This window comes from Perca fluviatilis, chromosome 1 (genome assembly GCF_010015445.1).
Source record: "Perca fluviatilis chromosome 1, GENO_Pfluv_1.0, whole genome shotgun sequence".
NCBI classification, from domain to species: Eukaryota; Metazoa; Chordata; class Actinopteri; order Perciformes; family Percidae; genus Perca; species Perca fluviatilis.
In genome coordinates this window covers 25,111,257-25,128,998 of record NC_053112.1, presented here as the reverse complement: position 1 = coordinate 25,128,998, position 17,742 = coordinate 25,111,257, and the positions used below count along the sequence as shown (strand labels likewise).

Here is a 17,742-nt window from a genome sequence, read left to right as displayed (position 1 = left end):
AAGTACATTCACAGCTTCACAGTTTGAAAACATGTTATAGATGTAACTACCCCAGTATATAAAGCAGCTCAAATTAGCTTCATCTTGACTAATGGCTGGCTAGATAGATACATATAGAAGATGACCACTGCATGAACTGGTCAAGTGCACAATGTCACTGTATGTTTACAACAGCTCTAAACAACTTAAGTTGTGTATTGTGTTGTGTTTGTGATAAAACCCCACTTAAAGCTTTAGCTTTCATAGCTTCGCTCAGCAGGAGAAAGGTTAATTATCACATCCTGTTACAGAAAGGACACCTCCTTCTGTTACGCACACACACATAACACTCTGAACCACACAAACACACAGACCATCAACCATGTGTGTGTGTGTGTCCTCATTTGCCTCACTCATCACTCGATTGAGCCTTCATTTCTTTTTTCCTCTACTCACTTCTTCCTACAATATGACGGGACTCATGCTACAAAAATTCATTCATGAAGTCGTTCATCAAGAAGAAACGGAGAAATTCCCTTTGGATCACGTTTCTTACCTTTGATACGATGTGTGAATTGGGGAAGGTTTATCACATTGAAAAATGGGGCGCAATTCAAGAATAAAATGAAAGATGAGTGGACAGAGGTATCCAGTGGGTGTGAAGCACTGAACCACAGAAAATGATTGCTGTTGTGTTCTCTGGAAGATGCCAAACAATTTGCAGAGGGGGAAAAATGACACTGACAACTCAAGGAACTATGAAGAAGTAGTGGGATTTTTTTTCTCCACTTCAGATCATAATCCCTTTTACAATATCTCTACACTCTTTCATGTAATCTACTCGACTCTTCTATCCACTTTATCCGTCTCCTCAAACACTCCCATCTCCTTGTTTTACCCCCACTCTCCTCATTGTCTCTTTTTCCTTTTATCCTTCTTTTTTTCCTGTTTTCCTGCTATTTATGCACCCATCCACCTCCTCCCTCTCTCCATCCTCATTTCATTGCCAGTTGAGACAGCTTCAGAAGCAGGTGCTGAGGCTGGGAGAGGTGGGGAAAATAGGGTGAGAAGGAGGGAGGAAGGGAGGGAGGAAAGGAGCCAAGGGGATAAGGAAGGCTGAGCGAGAACAGAGAGAGATTAATAGATCAAGCGGAGAGGCATATGATGAAAGTTTAGAAGAGTATGGAGAGGAAAGGAAAAAAAAAAAAAAAAGAGGGGAGAAGTGTGGAAGAGGCTATTTAAATGCAGGGTAGAAATCAGGTGCTCGAGGTGGGGAGAGAAGGAAGTGGCAAAGAAAGGAGGAAGGGGAGGGGAGGTGACGGGAGGTGTGGGGGAAAGGAGGAAGGGGAGGGGAGGTGACGGGAGGTGTGGGGGAAAGGAGTGAATGAGGTAAAGAGAAAAGAAGTGTGGAGGGAAGGAGGGAGGAAAAGTAAAGAGGCTGGGGGAGGAGAAGGATAAAAAAAGCCCCAAGGAAAGGTGGGGGCTAAGTGAAAAAGAGAAGGGAGTAGAAGGGTAGATGTATGGATGGATGGATGGATGGATGGATGGATGGATGGATGGAGCATGTGTAGGAGAGAGGACAGGAACAGTGTTGTGCTTTTACGGGAGGACACCGGCTGCAAGGAAGTAAGGTGGGTAATAAGGCCATATCTCATTCCTGTAGAGCAGCCTCTATCCTATTAGTGACTACCTCTCACTGGATGACTTATATGCACCTTGTATTTCACCAGCAGGATGACAGCAGATGCTTGGGAAGAAACAAACATGTGTGCACGCACACACACATGCACATTCATATACAGCCCAAGAGTAGCGATGACAGGAGAAATCTGCTCCTGCTTCCTGATGTGAAGAGAGAATGGCATCAGTGCAGAAAAACCAACAGCTTACAACAAAGTGTCAGATTGTAGAAGATATTTTACGTTATGAGATTCTAAATGAAGATCAGCACTCAAAAAGTAAAAAGTCACTCAAGGGACTGTTTGTTACTTATTTAAGGGGACACCAGAGGAGTTTAGGGACCTTTAGCCAAAATAGAACTGACACTCCCTTCATCAGCAATACATTTTGGATGACCCTCCAACCTCCAACATGACACCCCAACAATTTATTATACTGATTTGTTCTTGGCAAAGCTGTGCAGATTTACATTGTTTTTTTACAGCCATGACATGGGTGGCTAAACGGCTGTATTCTCATCTGACGCATCCCACTCCTCTGTTATGGTATGGTGGCCATTTCAGTAGATTTACTCACTAACATTGTTGTGGAAACACAATAAGCATGGAAACTAAATGCACACTTCTTGCGTTACTACAAATACTAAGTTACTCATCTAGTAAACTAGTATTCACATGAAATAAAACAAAAAAACATTGAGACCATTCAGCAAAGCACACTGGGTAATTCAACACTGGTTGCTATGGACTCGTCACTAGGCATCCTCAGTCATTGTATATTTTAGCCGCTTTCCGACCGGAGGGATTTTTGCAGTTCCTAGAACATAAAATTCCTAGAACTCTTTTTTTCTCGTGTTCCGACTGGACCAATTTGGAGATTTTTAAGTTCCTCTGGCTGAAGTTCCTGTAACTCTTTCAGCTCCTACTTCAGGGCAGGGTCTTTTCGCTGTTCCCTTTTCAGCATAGGGACCTAGGTCAACGAGGGTCGGGTTTCTGGTACAGACAGACCAACAACGGGACAATTTTAACAGTTTTCGCCATTCATCACTAAATTCACTTCTGACAACGTTTTAGGCGAGAAATGAACTGTTAACATTTCGAATATAGGCAGTCTTGTGAAAATCGATGCCAACTTGACAATTTGCTTCAAAGTTTTCGGAGGTGAGAAGCTCCATGAAGTGAGGCGACAGTCGGCAGGCGCCTACCCCTGTAAGCTGGAGGTCTCTCAGACCGCTCTCGTAAATAAGAGGCTTTTATTTCGCCGTTGACGGTTCGTTTGTTTGAATATCACAACACATGTCCATCATAAGATTAGCGGGAACCTGTGGTTAACTGTCTTTTCGGAGTTAAACTCCACAAGCGTGCCCTTCGGCCTTGACAACCTCGCTGTCCGGCCGTCACACACACACACACACACACACACACACACACACGTCCACAACGCAGAGGCGGGGGAGAGAGAGATACCCGTTTCTCTTCGGGAGACTTGTTTAAATTAGTATTTTAGTTCATACTTATTTATTTAGTATTTAGTTAATACTTTTTTGGTGTATTTGTTTTCTGATTTTAACGCTATAAAGACCATTGCCATGCTTGCATTACTCCCTTACCCCTCCTATAGTCCCTATTGCCACTTGGCCAGTGCGAATGCAAATGTAAAAAAATATGGTTTTGGGGGAGACTAGTTAGTAGAACTGCTTAGAAATGGACTTTTCCTATACGTTCCTGTAACTACTTGGTCGGAAATCGGCTATTGTATATTTTAGCATATAGGTAAAGCTGCCAAAGCTGAACATTATCCAAAACTCCATTTCTCAGACGAGCGTCAATTTGGGAGCTTGCATGCTACAACTCCTTCCTTCTCAAATCCCTTGAAAAGGCTGTCGTTTGCACAATTTCATAATCATCAAATAATCACCGGACCGAAAGGATATACCTCCCGTCTCATGCCTTCCCGGCTGCCGGCTGGTGTTATCCGCAGCGTGAGTTTCAGCTTTTCAAAATTAAAGCTTGCGTCTGGTCAGCTATGTTTTCGTACAGTGTTTTGGATGTTTTTGAACTAAACAGTATGGCAATCATGCTAATGAATAAAATTATTTTTTCAGCAGACAACAGTTACAACACGATTGAGCTAGCAAAGCAGTTCTGTGTTTATATGTGCGAGCGGGATTTATTCAGTTTGGGAAATCCCACGGTCTCTAAGCTACAGGTCTGGCTGACTACTATTACTCAACCGCAAAAAAAAAGTTACATTACACATTATATTACTTTCATTACTCAGTCCAGCACAGTCAAAGGTGCCTTTAAACAATTTCAAAGCCTCCATAGCCAAATATCACATTATCTGCAGTTACTCACCATCAACAGCTAGCTTCATGTGTTAGCCTCCAACTCAGGACAAAACCAGACGATTCTTAAATGTAGGCTTTAGCAAGAAAGCTAAGAGCACCCAATATGTAAACAAAACAACTGTGAAATTAGTCTTATTCCTCCTCCTTTGGGTAGAAACGAACTGCCTCCCCACACCTCTAGCCTATGTGACAAGCCAACAGTCTGTCAGCAAACTGATATCAACCCTCCATCCGCTAAGGATGCAAATAAGCTGACTGAGCATTACTGTGAGTATTGTAATTACTGAATCCCTTAAGCTGGGCATACACTGTACGATTTTGGAAATGTTGTTTAATTCTAACTCATACTGTACGAGTAAATCATCTGCGATGTAAAGCCAAAGCTCACGATTTATTTATCTGCTCACACTGCACGGTCTGATCATCAAGCCACGACCTGAGTGCTCACACTGTATGTGAAAAATAGAAAATAAAATGGCCCGTTGGCCTTATGGCTATTGACAATTGTCAATAAAGATTTGTTTAAAATCTCCAAGGAAGGTATAGGTTCATTTGCTCAAAGAAGGAGAAAAAGAAGACAAATATTTCTGATGTTATGAATTCATCCAACAGCCAGTTGGGAGCAGTTAATTGGCCCACGCTCCTTCCTTTACATTGCACGGCAACAACAACCCTCGTCAAAGCTGAAATTCAGTTTGACTCTAAAATGAGTCTTCCGGCTCAGAAATCGGGTCAGAAACAGGCTCAAATTGTGCAGGGTATGCCCAGAGTTACTGTCTACTGATAACAACTTTTCACTGTGTAATGGTTTACTGCCCAATACTGGTGAAGAAAAGAAAGTTTTATGGAAGAAAAGGCAAACAAAACGAGCATGTGAACCAGATGTCATGAGTGGATATACAGTCTTAGCTCACTCCGCCAGTCCAAGATCAGATTTATATTCAGAAGCACCTCTGGAAAAACACAGCCTGTTCCAAGCATGGTAACAGATCATCTTCTGTTCAGCGAACAACCTTGCACACTTATAGTGGGTGTCTGAGTGCCGTATAATCAGTCGCTCCAGGGAATTTTGTAATTGCAAGATATTTAACAAAATATCTAGCTATCTTGCAAGGGTTTGCAATTTGGACCAGACCCTACACTTTTACTTCATAAACCCTCCTAAGTTCTTTTAATTTAAACAGTGACATTATGTTGGAACAATCAAATCCAAGAAGTCTGATGAACATTTAAAAACATTTTGCATTCAAATCGAAATGGGGGGAAAAAAGAGCTATCCTAATTGTTCAGAAGATTGTAAAGGGAATCAGTCAGAGAGGATTGGTACTTTACAAAAGAAAAACAATTACAATATAAATACACACCCAAACATACACAATTAAAACATCTTTTCAATCCCGTCTTGTCCTTTAAAGTTCATTTGTGTTATTGCAATATGCCATCTCCATGGTGACATTTTCTCCTGAGAATGAAGACTGACCCCGTCAGACTCCTCACCCGCTGGAGACCAAGCACACCCAAGGACTAATGGTTTGAAGAAAGGGAATATAAGAATCTATTCCAATCATTTAAGCCATTTTAATTAAATATATGCATATTCTTTCCCTGTGAAGAATTTGGGGCAGCTGTATCAGCGAGAGGGGGAAGAAACAGAGAGAAAGAGAAAATGGGTCACTTTGGCAGAGGGACTGAGAGGCTTCATTAGGAAACCCGTTGCAGTCATTCTGTGGCCATTCTAATTCTGCTCCAGCATTCCCATTCTGCACTTGTGGGATTCCAATATCAGCCTAACATTTGTGACCTCGTCAAAAGCAAGAAATAAGCAGGTGTCATGTCATGCTGGTCTCACCCACCGCCACCTCTGTGACAGTCAGCCAACTTTTCTCTATTTATTCAGCACTTATTAACACTCGGTCTCGCTCACCTTGGAGAGAGAAATGTCAGGTGTTTCTAATCCAGAACTTTATAGTTTCTTATAGCGAGAAAAGCTGCACGCATTGTCTTTGCCAGTGAAAGAATTAGGATGTTAGCGCTGAGACAATTTGATGTTAACTGTGCAAAGTAATTAGATGTACTGTGTAATTTTGCCTTTGAAGATGATAGCTGAGCAGATGGAACAGGGCAAAGCTCTGTCTGTGACTACGTTTACAAGCTGTCAATTTTCGGGTTATGGTCGGGTTAAGGTCACTATTCGGGTTTCTGAAACATTCGGAATAACCCGTTTACATGCGTGAGCAGAGAGAGTTACTCCTGTATACATGGCATTTGTAATCAATTGGCAATATCCCGACGTAAACGGCGACGCACGGTTAGTGTCTGGATGTACGGACAAACCCTGCTTCGCATAACTTTTCGGTCACCTTCTTATAAATCTCACTATCTCGGTACTTTCTGCCGTCACCAAAAGACATTATATTCATGGTTTTCACCACACTAATAAAGAAATTGGTTTCCTCCTCGCTCCAAAAGTGTGGTGCTGTGCTGCGTCTCGCCATGTTTACCTCTACTTCTTGTTTACTTCCAGTATACTGCGCGCAGGTTTTCTGGCGCATACAAGAAGTTCCTCTACTCAAAAGACCAAGATTCCTTGCAAATAGAACATGCGCAGAACACAAATCAATGTTCCTTTTGATGGGGATATGCCGATACGCGTTTACATGACCAAAATTTCGGGTTAGAAAAGAGGTAACCCAGGGATCATTTTCGGGTTTTTGCCGGTGTTTACATGGCCGTGCGCGACCGGGTTATTGTTAATATTCCGGTTTTGAACGGGTTATTGGCTGCATGTAAACGTAGTCAGAGTTTCTCCACTTTAGAAGCCCTTATATCTCATTTGCCCTTTCTCATTTGCTATAATTCTCCTCATCTCCCTCTCTCTTCCTTACCCTCTACACCCGTTCATTTTTCTTGCTTCCCCTCTGTGTTGTAGACACTTTCTTTCACTTCTTTCGCGCTCTCAGTCATTCGTTCTCTTGGCCCCTGAGCACAGTAGTGTCTAATATGTCTTTAAAAGTAGGACAGCTATGAGTCATTTGTTGCACCTACCAAATGATAATTCAGAATTGTCACCATATATCCATGACTGCAGGGCCACCCCAAGCACACAATAGCATCTGCTGCTCAACAGTTCATTGTGATTTTTTTTTTTCACGCCAGTGTTAAATGGAATTTAAAAATATAGGATTATTTCACAAAGAAGTGACACCGTTTCACAGCAGGGCTGCTTGTGCCCTTTGTGTAAACTGTGTCATTACATGGAATTTGCCGTGTTGGAGATTGCTAGCAGCTATCCTCTGCTGCAGCTTTTCTTCCTTCCAGTAAGCATGAAAAGAATTAGCTTCCTTATATTTTAACTCTTTTCTCTGTGCTGTTGTGGAGCAGTAGTATCAGTTTGAATCGGTTTGGCCTCTCAAAAGGCAGAATGGAACAGATCATTACATCATTAAATAACACAATTTTTAAAGCGCCCATATTATGCTCTTTTTCAGGTTCATAACTGTATTTTAAGGTTTTACCAGAATAGGTTTATATGGTTTAATTTTCAAAAAACACCATATTGTTGTTGTACTGCACAGTTCTCTCTCACTGCTGCAGATCCTCTTTTCACCTGGTTTCTGTTTTAGCTACAGAGTGAGACCTCTTTTCATCTTCTTCTTCTGTACTATCTTTGATTGCACTCGCACATGCGCAGTAGCTCAGATGTAGAGCAATTCAGCTAGCTAACTCTAGAGACAGTAAAAGAAAGCCTGTTTCTCCAACTTTGGTCAGTTACAAGGCAGGATTAGCTGGGAGACTTCTAAATGAGGGCGCACATGTAAGTAGTTCTTTTGTAGATTATGGTGAACTTGTGTGTGTTGTAGCAGTGCTTTGCTATTGAGAACGACGTAGCATGCTAGCGTTAGCGTTAGCCGGCTAGCGCTAGCATTAGCCGGCTAACGCTAAAGGCCATTTTACAGTTGTGCGTCAAATCGACGGCGCAGGGTCCGGCGTAGACGCAGACCCCTCTGCGTCTACGCCGGACCCTACGCCGTAGCCTGACGTGCACCTCTCGAAAAATGTAACTACACGTCGCAGCGGCACGCACGTAGCTCGGCCGTGGCTTGGTAGCGTTGCGCTTCTCCCGACTCATTTCCTGGTTCTTATTCTCCACAAACAACATGAAATCAAGGAGAGGGTTAACTTCTCCTGCTACATATTTCCCACTGTAGTCAGAAAGCACAGAGGAGACACTTTGTTTCTCTCACTATGACTCTAGAGTCGCTACTCGCTCCGAGCTCCGAAGGTAATCGCCGGCACTCTCTCACTTCTCTCTACCACACACTCCCCACACACACACACGCAGCTCGACGCACACACCAGCGCACAAGTATAAACATCAGGCCACTTTTTAAGGCTACGGCGAGAGCTCTGCATGGAGCCGACGCACAACTATAAAAAGGCCTTAACGCTACGAGCTAACGGTTGTGGTTAGCCAGCTCATTTCGGACTGTGACGTCACAGTCCGAGGCCGATTTTGAACAGCTCACTAGGGGACTGAAAGCAGGACACATTCAGAAACCATATCTCACTCAAAACAGCATGGATGGATTTTTTTCAAAGTTTGTATGTGTGTGGAAGCACCAGAGACACAAAAGAACACCCCAAATCCCAGAAAAAGTGTTTTTTTCATAATATGGGCACTTTAATGTGGTTTACAGAAAGACCTTTAAACTTCAGGGACTTTTCAACAATTGTTCACATGAAGGTCCGTTTATTAGCATTAAGTACTACTTAGCCTGAAACTCTGTTGTGTAATGTCTTCTTTGGGGTTGACCCTAGTGATGTCTCAGGGTTATCTTGTCTTGGAACTAACGACAGACTAGAATTTTTTTATACGGCTGGGTGACTAACTGGAGATGTAGTGTTTGAAGGAAAAAGATGCTATCTTCCTGACTGCTTGTAATTTTGTTCCAACATTTGAAACATGGTTATGCATTTAAAGGGGCTCTACTTGACATTCAGAACATTAATATAGCAGTAGACACATATTTTCTTATATAAAAATATTGTGCAGTAATGGCATGTGCTGTTATCTAAGCTTCTCTGTTCCATGTTTTGGTAGCTGTTCCAGCCACGCATGCAAGTTAGTGCGACAAAGCATTGTTATTTGACAAGTTGGTAAACGGTCTGCGTGGAGGCAATCCCAGACCCCTTTTTCAGTATTTTGAGTTAAGCACCTTTAGCACCTCCATTAATTATTATTTTTGGCCACTTGGAGACAAGCTGTTAACATAAGATTGACATTATCAGCTAACAAATTTGATATATTCAACATGTTAGCAAACAATTGCCTATTTATATATCCAGCAAACAGAGCAACATTAGCATTTATTTGGAGTCGTGTTTCTAACTATTGTAAATCAGATCTCCATTTAGCTGTGTTTTGGTCTTGATTCTAATGCACCACTATGTTCAGCAGCTAATTGCTAGTCTCGCATTGCCAGACTTATCTCCACAACAATATGTCAGCGCTGGAGTATGGTCTGGCTTATCTATTCTGGGATAGGGAAAAAAATGCTCTGTCTTGTTTGTAGTTTTTTTAAACCAATCACAGACCCTGATGCAGCAACGCTGGCCTTGCAAAATACTGTAGATAGCTGAGATAGCGGAAGGGGACTGACATCCAGTGCATTTGTCCCAGCAATGTACATCTGTTAAGCCAGACTAGCTAGTTACTAATTTAGCCTCTTTGTCTCTGTGGGTTTATTTAAAAATGAAAATGAAAACAGCTGCCAGCTGCTGCTGGACACAAGGTTGTTGAAGTCAAAGGATGTGTGTTTTTGGTGAGACTGAACCATAACAGTAAAGTTGCAGGCTTTGAAACCATAGCAATGCGCAGAAAAACAATAAAATGCTCCGTAGAGCTGAGGAGAACTGCAGTTTGGTAATAATTCTCTGTGGGTTTGTGTCACAGAGTCATCTTTCCATTATTGATAAAAAAAAAAATTTAAAATGTATTGTCAAGTGCTGCTTTAAATTCTGTATTGTAAAATGTCATTAAATTCACTGTTTAAAAGCCTTATGTTCTTACAAGAAACTCCTAACTCCAACATCTTAACCCTAATTTAAAGCAACACTAAAGTCCCCCTACAGGTTGGAAGCGGAATTGTCCATTACATTATGCAAGTTTGCCAGATCGGGTAGCGGATCTGTAGTTTGAATGAGACATAATGAGACTTTACGACAGCAGTAATGGACAATTCCGCTTCCAACCTGTAGGGGGACCGAAGCGGGACCGTTACACTCAAGCCATTGCCAAATGGCCCAAATCGCTGTATTTCTCAGCATGGCTATGTTTACAAAATGGTGTAGTCCGGCGACTTTCGTGCACAGAAGCTCGAGTGAAGATAATTACCTCTTCTGAAGAGTCCATCATGTTTTTAATCCTCCATGTCCTCCTTGGCTACGAGTAACTGCGTGGAGGAGGGGTGGATGTGGTGCGCGATCATAGAAGGCTTGTGTCATGTGGACACGCTGACAGTTTTGTTGTCATTACTTAGAATTCCTCATGGGGGAGACAAAAATGATGCACTGTAGTTGTAACATACAGTACAGTCAACATGAAGTTGTGTTTTTCTGACAGTCACTATTTCTCTCATTATTCTTGTTTTAATGTGTGCTATGGACAAATGTCTGCTCGAGAATTCCAATAAAGGCATAACATTGTAGACCAACTCTTTGGTTTAACTCCCCAGAAATTTGGCTGCATTTGGTATGTAAAATCCTAGATATGAATGCACACTAGAGCATTGTAATCTGACTTAACTCAAAATGCCAGATGAAGCTGTACTTATCCTACTTTAAGTTTTAAGAGCTAATTTTTTATGTAGTGTAGGATCACAGTGTGACTTGAATTTCTATATTGTGTGCGTCTCTTCTATGTTATCTTGCCACTAGTGTACAGGTTGTTGGATGAGCACACATGAAACCATAGCTGTTGTTTAATAATCTCCATTCCACTGGAGGCCAGGTTCAAGAGCAGCGGGTCACTCTTAAAGGGTCGGTTGAATTATGCAGTCATATGTGCATCATGGATGCTCTCAGAATGCTTCATAATCCTTGTGGGGGCAGATGAAATGCCTGTCCCCCTGTGCAAACTCTTAAACGTCAGACACACATTAACAAGTTGTCAACAAGTTCAAGTTGTTTATGCAAAACATGTCATGATGCTCTGAGAATCCCTGCTGCCAACTTGACCTGCAATAACCTCCTGGGCAACTTTGATCAGTGCTGCACACACATCTCGAGAGAGAGTAAACATGTTTACAAAGTTAAATTTGAAATATAGTTTCTCTAGAAAAGTACACTACTGATGAGCATATGATCTTGAAACATTTCACATTTAAGTGGCACTGTAAAAAGAGATGGTGCAACTTGAGGAGGGTTGTGTCTAGACGTAAAGTTTGTAGGTAATTATGTCAGTGTTATGCATGGCCCTGCTGTGACGCTGCATTGTAAGTAGGGCTTAAGAGATGGCCTTCTGATGCCCACTCTGCTGCCCTGCTTACCCACTTGCCTTGATGTTGAATCCATCCAGTTGACAGAAACCTAAGAAGAGTGTTTCACACATGCTGAGTGAAGCCAAACCAAAGTAAAACAAGTTGTAGTGAGCTGCACTGGTTAGGGTTGGACATCAAAAAATTATCTGGGCCATTGCTGTGCAGATCAGTGCAGAAATAGTTTGGTACATGGAGTGAAAAGGGTATGTGAAAGCATTTTAGTGACCTAAATAATATGCCGCTTTGCCCTGAATCATTTCCGCCACTGGCAGAAACCCTTAAGGTGATGTCCAGACAGAGCAATTGGAGTTGAATTCCCTTCAAATTACTATCAACATTTTGACGCTCACAGAATAGTCACTTTAACAATCAGCATGAAAAGGATTCAAAGGCTCTCTGAAGGGCTCCCATGGGAGTCCTCAGAGAGATTCAAAGCAACTAAAAGGGCTTTCAGACAGACTTTCACCATGGGTGCCACTTTAGCACATAAAAATCGGGGAAGACTACAGTAATGCCGTGTCCACCGAAAATAGGATAAACATAACTTGTCCTAGCTTATTGTGCAAGACCTGTAAACTGAAATTGCTTGCGCCAACATGAGCTTCCCAAATGATCTAGTTTCCAAACTCTTTCTCTGCCGCGGCTGCTGATGCTTTAATTGCTTCTGCTGGGCCAGCACAGGTGAAGCACATTCTCACTAACAAGGTGGTTTCCAACCAGGGAGCACTGAAACCCAACAGGAAAACAACATGATGGAGAGGAAAACTGGATAGAGGGTAACCAATGCTTATAATAATCCCCCACCAAACTCATTTTACCAGCCGTTGTCAGATCGTTACAGAGGAAACATGGTGCAAGTGGAGAGGAATCCAGGGAGGAATGTGTCATCGACTGAAAATAAAGTGTGAACTAGTTTTCACACATAGATCGCATATACATTTTCCACAGTGCGCATCTATGCAAGCAGGGGCTGCACTCAAAGCTATCTGATGTCTTAGACACAGATCCTTTGAATGGCTTCTAAATTACATTATGTGACTATGTCAGATGTGAGCCATTATGACCCGAAAACAAGGGGGGTTAAGAGGTCAAGGAATGTAAGAGTAATTACATATGTCCTAGATTTCATACATCGTAATTAAATAACTCGTGATCTTTACATCATCAGATTCTGCAGTTAATATATTCTGTCATCATTGTCTCTGCCCTTATTTAGTAAGTCGGTCAGCAGCACAGGAGTGGTGTAACAGCACAGACTAGTGGTGACTCTTTGTTATGGCACCTTGCTCCCGAATCACTTGAACCTCCACTCTTAATATTGTCTACAGTACACATGCTGTAATCTCATTCTTTTTTGCTTTTCTTTTTTGCTGTAAAATACCATGCCTGCAACTTGTCACAGCCTGCAGCAAAGTGTTATGCTTTAAATGAGGGTTTACAAACAGAAAGAATCAGATTATGTTAAAACTGCTCAGATTGAATATTTACATATCTACTGCAGTGGCTGATTTGCAGCACTGCTGCAGAAGGTTATTTGTCTCAAAGTTTAAAAGAGGATGGATTTCATAAAAATAACTGTGCAACTACCCGTGATCTTTTGAGAACCATCCTGATTTCACTCCACCAGTGAAGTGAGTTCTATTTTGCTACGACTTGGTGCTGCTCTGCTGCACTGCCATAGATGGCAGAAGAATTCTGTATAACAGCACAGGGTCATTACAGTCATCAAACATGGAAGAGTAACATCTGGATGTGTGTGTGTATGTTCTCTCTTTGCTTACGTTTCACACGCCTCAGTGCTAGTATTCACACATGTGTCCTAATGCAACCCTTTTGAGCTGTCAGAGTGTGTACCTATCATACTGAGGTGCTGTATGCTTTTCCCACTGGCTTTTCAGCCCCTCATCCCCCTCACAGCCCGTACGTAAATAGCTAGAATGGAAGCCTTAAAAGCCTTAAAATCCCCCAGTATAGGAGCCGGGGCCGTCCATTTGACCTGACATGCTTTTTGGAACAATTATTGCACATTAATTGTGTTTATGTCAAAGCATTCATATCGACGCTTCCAAATGCTGCCCATAAAAACACACACCAATGCAAAGGCAAGTGCAAGCAGACACAGACACAGGGAACTTAGTTAAAACCCACAGTTGACTTTAAGAGCACTGAGTTCTGAAAGGCTAAGGCTCTGTTCCTAATCCCTTTCCCACTTTTTCTCGTCCCTTCCCTTCCCTCCCCGTCCCTGTTTACTTTCTCTCTATCCGTCCTTCTCTCTTGCAGGAGAATTCTGGGGAGATTTCTTACTCTTTCATTCCTCAAGGATGGAGCAGCACAGTGGACCTGTGTACTGAAGCAGGTAAGCACTGAATAGCATGATGACCTTCAAACAAACACAGGCACACACATTTTTCCTTCCCTTGCTGTCAAAAGCAGATTTGTTCTGGGTCAGATTGGTGTATGATTAATGTTGCTAAAAGGTTTTGCCATGTCCACTGAGAAAGACACAGAGAGGGTATACAAAAAGAAAGAGAAAGGGGTGGAATCTTGCTTCTGTGAAAGAGAGCAAAAGAAGCACAGAGAGATACTCCTCCTGAGGGACGGCAAGAGCGAGTGAAGACACTGTCGCCAGGATGAAAGTTTAACCAAACATCAGCTCCCCACAGAAGTGTCAAATCTGCTGCCTTCGCAGTGGACAGACTGGAGGGAAGACACGCAAAGAGACAGACGGGCAGACAGGACAAGACAGAGCGGCGATCCCAAGCTGTTTTTAAAACGCTGCCTCTGATACATTATTGAATATGCAGCTCTCCAACGCATCGCTGAGCTTTCCTCTCATGTTAGCGCTCAAGTTTGCATAGCGTCACCATTCTATATATAAAGCATTCGCTCAACCCTCTTCGGTTTGTTAAAAGATGCAGGGGCTGCACATAGGCCGTGTGTGTTGCTCTGTGTGGCACTTTTCCTTTTCTGAGGCTGGCTGGAGTTTGTGTGTTGAGTTTGTGTGTGACTCATTTTCATAGCAAGCCTCTGCAAACTTCAAAAAACAAAAATAGATTTCATCAAACTCTTTGAAAGTTCTGTCAGATGATGCAGAGAGTATACTGAGGCGAGCGGAGTGCTTCACTGGGAGTTGCATGTACTGTACACCGAAGGAAGTAAGATGTTATCGAGGGGATTGATTTTGAATCAGACAGCATGTGAAACACTGCATGTCTACGACTATCTAATGCAGCAATAGCTTAGTTTGCAAACCTAAACTACAACCCTTTTCCTAGGTCCCATTTTCCCACTTAAAAAAGTTGGATTTGGATGGATGTTCTAAGGTCACTGTCCTGAGACTTTGTGTAGGTGGAGTACAAGTTCTAGTCTACAGGTGGCAGCAGAGCAACATACCCAGCAGGCATGTTTCTATAGCAGACTTGATCGTCCCATTTTACCATCAAATCCCAGTCTAGGCCACCCTTCATTTATCTCTCTGTCTTATCCAAGACAGGTTCTCAAGCAAATGATTCTTCCTGGCCAAGAAAAACAGTGGCAAACAATCAATATGGTATATTTTTGTTGACAGATTAAACTCTCATGAAGAATCTTGTCTTGTCCTATTTCAGCTCCCACTTTTAAACTTAAGATGAACCATGAGCAAAGGTAAGAAACTTGTCTTTAACTTGACCTAATTTTAGCACGTGTGTGTGCGTGCGTGCGTGCGTGCGTGCGTGCGTGCGTGCGTGTTAGTGAAAACTATGCCTGTGAGTGTGTGTAAAGATGCATGCCTTGTTGTCTGTTTGCAAGGATGCATGGACATCTGGGTCCAAGTGCTGCTGGGGGTATATAAGCAGTTGTATCAATGTTTGAGGGTCTGTGTCTCTGTTTTCTGACAGATGTTGTAATGACATGATTGGCCCTCTGGCTGCCAGTAGCAGTAGTAGGTTGCTATAGTGACTGTGGGTTGAGTATTGGGGAGGCCAGAGTGGAATATGAGGGTGCCAAGGAGGAGAAGGGGTGGAATAGGAAATGAAGTGCCTTGTGCCTCGTGCGTGTGTGTGTGTGTGTGTGTGTGTGTGTGTGTGTGTGTGTGTGTGTGTGTGTGTGTGTGTGTGTGTGTGTGTGTGTGTGTGTGTGTGTGTGTTTTCTGTTTTCGTGTGCGTGAGTGAGTGCATTTGTCTGACGGTTAATGTCTGTTTGTGTATTTTTGCAAAGAGCACAGCATTGAAGAGACACTCTTCTGTGTAATTGGGATTTTGGTCAAGATAACTCACTCAAACACACAGTCAATCATGTATACACAAACACACAGCCAGACAGACAGACAGACAGACATTCAGTCCACCAGGAGCAGGAGCCACAGAGATGGGGATCCTGTGATGGCTGGAGCGTGGGCTGAGTGTAACCTGCTCTGCCTCACAGACCAACACCACGAGTTGAGCACTTCATAACACTTGTCACTTAAATTTCTGCATCAATGGAGCTGTTGTACAAACTGGTACAAGCAATAGAAATGCCCTATGCCTTTGTGAGCACAGTGACTGTAAAACGAGGTGGTTTGAAACACCATGCAGCTTCAAGAACAAGGATCAACTTCACTTTCCTTTTGTTCTAAGGAAGTTAGTATTGGTAAACACAGAGAGTGTGTGTGTGTGTGTGTGTGTGTGTGTGTGTGTGTGTGTGTGTGTGTGTGTGTGTGTGTGTGTGTGTGTGTGTGTGTGTGTGTGTGTGTGTGTGTGTGTGTTTGCATGCGTGCATGGGTAGAAGCATCGGTTCAACAGAGGAAAAGAAAGAAATAGAAAATGCAAATGTTGTGTCCGGGTTTGTTCAGTGGGTTGAGCGGGCGCACATATACTGAGAGGCTTACGCCTCGACGCAGAGGTCCAGGGTTTGAGTCCGAACTGTGACGATTTCCTGCTTGTCTTCCCCCACTCTCTCACCTTTCTCCCCTAGCTGTCCTATCAATTAAAGGCGGGAAAAGCCCAAAAAATAATCTTTAAAAAAAGAAAAGGCAAATGTTAATGGAAATAAGACAAACTAGGAGACAGGATTATTAAAGAAATATGTGACACAGTGTATTAACATTTCAACATTTTAATCACTAAGGTGAAAAACATACCGTCAGAACCCTGAATTAGTTGATGTGTTCCTGGGGGGGTCCACCTTCTGTGAACCGATCTCATTTTACGTAACAATTTAAAGTAACCCTGAGGCTCTGCTGCCAGTACACAGCAAACCATCCTCATGCCTGTCTCCTGTATCTCCTGAGTCTACAGCCTGCTGTGTATAATAGGCATGGTGTTAGATATAATGCGCTGTACCGTACAGGGCTGGCTTCACACAGGGATTACACCTAGATGATTCTTCAATAGAGAATTTAGTCTCGGGTAGCCAAGCCATAATCTGCTCCTGTGGAAGCGGACCACAGTGCTGTGCAGCCGTGGCCAGATATGACAGAGAACAGAGAGCAGCCAGATTAGTTAATACTAGGAAGAGGGCTGAGCTTGAAGCTGCCTGACAGAGCATCTCTTGACAGCTCCTCCCAAATCTCTCTACTCTCTCTAATGCAGTCTGAGGGAAACATTGTTCCCCTCTCTGTCTTTTTTTGCTGTCTCTTTTCTTCTCCCTCTCTGTCCCTGTCTCTCTGAGGTGAGAGCGAGTCATAGAGACAAAGAGAGAGAGTGTGTGTGTGAGTGTCTTATCGCTTCATTAGCCTGTGGACTTCTGGGTCATTCGTAGTCTTGTTCCTACTGTCTCAGATACTGTAATTACCCTCACGTGAGTCACGTCTGATAATTAGTATGGTCCGAGCAGGACTCAGCCACACACACACACACACACACACACACACACGGACCGCTTACACATGTGACACTCATGCACACATACACACACATCAGTCATTAGTAGAAAGCTTAACATGCAGTACAGTGCTAATGGGATTATCATTGCTGAGGGTCCTACTCATCAACCTCTTACTCCTCTCTCTATTCATCATCAAGCACCATTCTTAAACACTGTAAGTGAACCTATAATTTCTAAGTGAGCTCTTTCTTTCATCAAATACCTTTCTAGGTGTCTCTAGACACTGCAAGGTTACAGTGAATCTACTCTATTGGTATAACCACATTGTTGTTAAAACAGACTCATTGGGTCACTCAGTGGTGACCTAGGCAGGGTTTCCTGCAGAAAATTTGTTAGTTAAGGTGGTAG

The 17,742-nt window shown here is 42.8% G+C and overlaps 1 protein-coding gene across 17 annotated transcripts in view; it reads left to right on the top strand.

The window, feature by feature from the left end:
* The window catches only part of ptprdb (protein tyrosine phosphatase receptor type Db), a 176,949-nt gene that overhangs the window by 42,064 nt on the left and 117,143 nt on the right, over window positions 1-17,742 (top strand). For all 17 annotated transcript variants that reach the window (XM_039792332.1, XM_039792249.1, XM_039792079.1 and 14 more), the window contains exons 4-5: window positions 13,828-13,903; window positions 15,156-15,192. The gene's annotated coding sequence lies outside the window, so the exon portion shown is untranslated. The remainder of the gene's footprint in view (window positions 1-13,827; window positions 13,904-15,155; window positions 15,193-17,742) is intronic.